Genomic DNA, 5,578 nt, shown 5'->3' with positions numbered 1-5,578 from the left:
GTATTGATACTAGCAACGATAGGCGCGGCGGCACGCCGCGCCGTTAGGTAGTCGATAGTAAATGATGCTTCCATGTTAAATTACAACACTGAAAGTGTAAAATAAAAGGGAGGATAAGCAATGCGTGGAAACATCTGCCATCTTACTTACTTATCCCCCGTAGTGTCCTTTAGATGTCATCTTGTAGTGGTACTGAAAGGAGATTATCATGTCGTATTTCTCAAACTTACCTGTATTTCCTGAATTTTCTTAATCTGCCACGTGAATTTTCTGCAAGCAGGTGTTGTACTCAGAAGAAATATGTCTCAAATTTATCTGTATTTCCTGAATTTTCTTAATATGCCACATGAATTTTCTGTAGGCATATGTTGTACTCAGAAGAATTGTTTCCCTCTACTGCTTGGACTGCCGGTGATCAAATCAATAAATGCATTGTCGAGAGTGCTCAATTCGATGAATGTGCTGCCCTTTTTTTGTCAGGAGACATGCATGCAAGAGTCGAGAATAACGCAAGAAAATGTGGTTAAGTTCCAGCAACCTCGTGAGACACCAACTTTCTCATAACCATCTATCCTATAAAACGGGATACTATGAGAAAAAAACAAAGTAGCTCACATGATATTGGATTTCTCTGTACGACAGCACCGGCAATGTAGACTAAAACTGGAAATAGAAATTGTAGGGACATCACCATACATATGGATTCATTGTCTGAATTACTCGAAATATTTAGAAGCGGTATTTCTTGTATTAAGAAAACAGAATCGATTATGACACGGAGGAGGGCATGAACTTAAACAATTTGAAAAAAACCTGCTTATCAGAAGTTGGAACTCGTTGCAAGTGGGAACAAAAATATTCACGATTCACGCTTTGCTGCGGGGGAGCAGACTGCAAGAAACAGTTTTGTGTTACGAATAGATAAATATAATACATTTATAAACTGCATAAGGTGCTATAAGATCCTGTACAAAAAATAAGCATCTTCGCTAACATCAATTTCGATATAAGGTGCTATAAAGCCTTGTCCTCCATTATCTTGCTTGTTAGTTGGCTATTTGGAAGGAGCGAAATGCTAGAATTTTCAACCATAAATCCGCACCAACCGCCGCCCTCCTCAACATCATCAAATCCGAAGTGAAGCTTTGGGTTGCCGCGGGTGCAAAGTGTTTGAGTTTTGTAATAACAGGAGAGTAATCCATTAGCTTCCTTCGAGTGTTTTTTCTTTGTGAACCTTCGGTCTTGTCTAAACTCTTCCCCTTAATTAATGAAAAGTGGCAAATCTTTTGCCACTCGTTTCAAAAAAAAAAAATTCGATATATCACAAAATCAACATAGTGAGTGGTAACATGTGCATATATTACTGAATATATGAATTAATTAAATACATTTTTATTGTCAGCCCTTCATTTTGTTGCTTTCCTTGGCTTCTATGTATGTCACTTTGTGGAGACATGCCGTAGACCTTTTTTCTCCCTCTGTAAGGAATCCTGTTTCAGTCCCTGTAATTCTGCTTTCAGTAGACATTTAGCCTGTAGCATAGGAGAAAAATGGTTGAACAGAATCAGTTACAACCAATCCGCATAATCACTTATCTGATGATTCTTTAAGGGATATAAATGAAATAGGAGAACGAATGATGAGCATTTCAGATTACATTGTGTGTTGGTGTATGCAAAAGACATACCACGAATACCTTTTCTGTAAGTGCCAGCTTAGACAAACAATGAGCTTTTTATATTACACTGTTGCTTGGCATTTTGCATCTTGGTCTCAAGGATGAATGCCATAACACCTTGATAAATTTAAAAATGCCACATATGTAACTGTATAGATAAAAAATCTGAAAAATACAGGGTGTTCCCTACTTTAATCACAATACACAAATTCCAAAACTAACAAACTGCTTTGTATGTTCAAGAAAAAAGAGCAAAAGACATATGGACGTAAAACAACTGAAGAAGGAACAGAATGAGTAGATTCAGAAGATAGTGAATCAAAACAAAAACAAAATAGCAAAAGGCGGAATACCTCCTAGTCATGATTTATTTGAGAACTCTACATACTGAGGCATAATATATGTGACCCTAAACCAACTGGAAATCCCATCTCGATTATTGATGGTTCAGAAAATCAATGAAATGGGATACTTAAGCACATTGGGACCAAACCGAGTACAAAAATATTATGCTTATGCATGGATACTTACCTACTTGATGTTAGGGTTCATTGGTAGTGTGCAGGCTTTTTACAGCAATAGGTAGGTGGTTAAAAAATGTGTAGCATTATATGGATACTTAAGGGATTGATATGAGGGCACATTGATAGTTTTTAGACTTGCTAAATCAGTAGGTAGAAGGATAACATTTTACACGGTATTTTCGATGGCAGGTGCTGACAAAATGGATACCTCGATGCAGATTATCTGCCCCATCAGTTTGAATACTTATTTCCTTCTCTCTTTTAGGTTAGCTTACCTGTTGCTGGAGGTGAAATCTTGGTATTTACTGCAAGGAGAAAAGTTTAGAATTAATGTCTTATGGTCAGATGAAACATATTTTATTTAACTGAAGCTTACTTTAAGATTTGAACTAACAAAGAACTACAGATGTGCCAAGGTATAGAAGTGACAGATAAAATAATCCATCAGACGAAATAGAGAAGCACATGACAAGAAGTCTGTTTAGCTCAAAATGTGCAGCAACAGAGAGATGTAAGTTACCTAGTTTCATCTGCATGAAACTAACACTGTAAATAAAGAAAGGGTTATCACCATCAAAGGCTAACCAGCAGATAAACGTGTCTACCAATCAATTAAGGGCAAAGGTCCAGGAACAGTTGAACAATTCCTATGCAAACCTAAAAGAAATACAACAGATGAAAAGAATCCAAAATATATCAGTAGACCACAAAAAAATAGAACAATAAGAATCATCTCATACGATTTAACTTCTTTCTCCTATCCATGTGCATTTCTGAAAGAGATGTATGCTTATAGAGAAAAAAGAGATATGATATGTTGTAGTTAGCTTTTGCTCGAATCATATCGTTTTCCAAAAAAAAAGTACTCAAACACAAATTTCCGTGTAGGTATCTAAAAATTAACAGCCAAAGGAAATATTGAACTGAATATTACTACCTCGGGCTCAATTAATTGACGCACACTCCTGCTAATGAGATGCATGCGGAAGCCTCCCTCCGCGTCGATTAAATCCAACCGGAGGGAGTACATATCATAATGGCATCGTTTACGCAATCCAAGATCCCGTAATGTTAAACAAAAGCCGAAGAGGCATCATGATACATTCAAAGTAGATCAAAGGAACGTTTGAAAAATATTTTTGAAGTATGGTTTGTCCACTATCATTCATTCTAGTTCAACAAAGGACATCCGAATCTGGGTTCTTGACATAGCTAATGCTGCAAAGCTTGTAATGCACATTGAGGCTAAAAATTTAAAATTCACTCTCACTGTATCACTCAACAATGTATAGATATGGAAAGACAAAGACTATAATACCTTGACCATACCTTTTGAATTTCGAACTCCAATATTATACATTCTTATCATTGCAGATCGGTGTGCAATCTGTAGGGAATCATAATGGCCAAAGCCATGATACTGAACTCATACTGGATCTTCTTTGTCGTACTCTTGGTCGTATTCTGCAATATTTATCAAAGAACCATCATCTTCATCACGCATGTACACAACTACACATGCATTGGCATCTTGTGTAAACGTATGTAAGGGCATTCTACTTCTTTATGGACATATTGCTTAAGTGAATGTTAACTGAACAAACATCAAATCAGGAACAAACGTTTTTACTTTGCATTGACATGAAAACTTCTGAGCTGTCTAATTATAACTATGGGCAGAATTTAGTGATATTGATTGCATGTTGTCTAGTTAATCTATTCTGTACATTTCTAAAAATAAAAAAATATCATTATATCTATTGGAATTTGTGGCTCATAATGATTTGGCATAAGCATAATAGGAAGATGTCAGACAAAAATAAGAAGAGGTCCATTCATTTCACTGCCAGTGCTTTTTCCGGAAAGCTATATAGATTACAGGATATAGATCGGTAAAAAAATACAGTTAAATCTCGATGTTGTATTGGTGGTAGGCACTTTTGGTACCCAAGAATAAGAATGCATAGCATGTCCATTACTTACTGAAGACATGGGAAGCCACGAACAGTCCTAACTCACCACCGCACACAAATGTGTCTGCCTAATCTGAGGAACGTGTGTATTGAAATCATCCTGTCAGAAAACCTGTCAATTTAAAAAAAAAAACAAGAAGAATAAATGTAACAGTAAAATGTGCATAAACTAACCATCCAGTGTATTCCTGTCCAGTGACAAATTCACCGGCAACATGTACAGTAGTGAATTTATAATACAGGCACTTTATAGGATGAAAGGCAATAACACTAAAATTCAGAATACCTAGAAACATTTCAGACATACCATTGATCTCAATTCATCAGCTAGCAAATTCAGATAAAACAGGAACCAGTAGTCAGTTTAATGCCGATAACTCTGCAGCTCTTAGTTTCTGATGCACGCCTCCCCAATTTTAACTAAGCCAAGTAGAAGGCAGAACATGCAAATATTGAACAGCTGAGACCGCGGCCTCATGCACGTATAGAGTGGAGACCTACTCCATAGTCTATCCACGACCTAGTGGTGTACCTCGCCTTGCAAGCGTAGCAGCACTTCCACAACCTGCAGATCTTTCACGCCCCTGCACGCATAGCAGCAAGAGAACCAGATCATCTACCAGCCAATAACATTGTCAAGACGAAGATGCAGACGCGGAACCGGTGGAGGCGACGGGACCACTGCACGCATTCATAAACGGACCTATACATAAAAAGGCACGGGAAAACCAGAATCAATGGAAGCAAAATTAGAGACAAACATCATTGAACCAAAACAGGTTGATAGGCCATGTAATAAAAACAAGAGATTGCATGGTGATGGTTCAGAACCTGACGGAAGAATGCATGAGTTCACAATCTTTGTTATCGAAAAAAAAATGAGTTCACAATCTTATGAGCAAGAACAATAAAAGACCAAAGAACTGGCGCATGAAGGCGTTGCCGTTGGCCGAGTCGATACGGAATCCGTCGCGGGAAATATCACCGATGACTCCCTCCATGACTGCGGGCTCGCCGACGGCATCCTCCATGGGCGCGAGCTCGCCGGTGCCGAGGCCGGAGACAGCGAGCGGAAAAAGGTCCCGCGCTTGGACGGGTTCCACTTGGAGAGGGCAATACGCGGAAGGAGGCGGAAAATAGCAGCGGCAAGCGCAGGGGAGGCGGCACGGGTCGACGACGTGGTGGAAGTGGAGGCAAGTCCGGTGGAGGTGCGGGGAAGGGGATTAGCGGATGTCTGGATCTAAGCAGCTGCGCTGGCCTGGTCTCAGAATTCTACGGAGCGGTGGGGCCATTTTTTATCTGGAAGCGGTGGAGATTTTGGCAACTCTTTGACTGAACCAAAAGGAACATCGAGAAGCTACAACGCGATTTACACAGAAATAACCCTTTATTGCAACTATAGC

At 39.0% G+C, this 5,578-nt stretch overlaps 1 long non-coding RNA gene across 4 annotated transcripts; it reads right to left on the bottom strand.

Annotated features, from left to right (window-relative positions):
- Positions 1–1,261: 1,261 nt before the first annotated feature.
- On the bottom strand, positions 1,262–5,367 carry LOC124686428. 4 transcript variants are annotated; one of them, XR_006997825.1, is made up of 3 exons: positions 4,186–5,367; positions 1,688–3,666; positions 1,262–1,532 (listed from the first exon to the last, which is right to left on the bottom strand). It is a non-coding gene; the product is annotated as an uncharacterized LOC124686428 (long non-coding RNA). The 4 variants fall into 4 exon arrangements; XR_006997826.1 differs by having other exon boundaries at positions 1,697–3,666; XR_006997827.1 differs by having other exon boundaries at positions 1,262–1,826; positions 2,411–3,666.
- Positions 5,368–5,578: the final 211 nt, after the last annotated feature.

This window comes from Lolium rigidum, chromosome 1 (assembly GCF_022539505.1).
Source record: "Lolium rigidum isolate FL_2022 chromosome 1, APGP_CSIRO_Lrig_0.1, whole genome shotgun sequence".
NCBI classification, from domain to species: Eukaryota; Viridiplantae; Streptophyta; class Magnoliopsida; order Poales; family Poaceae; genus Lolium; species Lolium rigidum.
The sequence above is the reverse complement of the archived record's forward strand: the minus strand, read 5'-3'. Positions and strand labels throughout refer to the sequence as shown.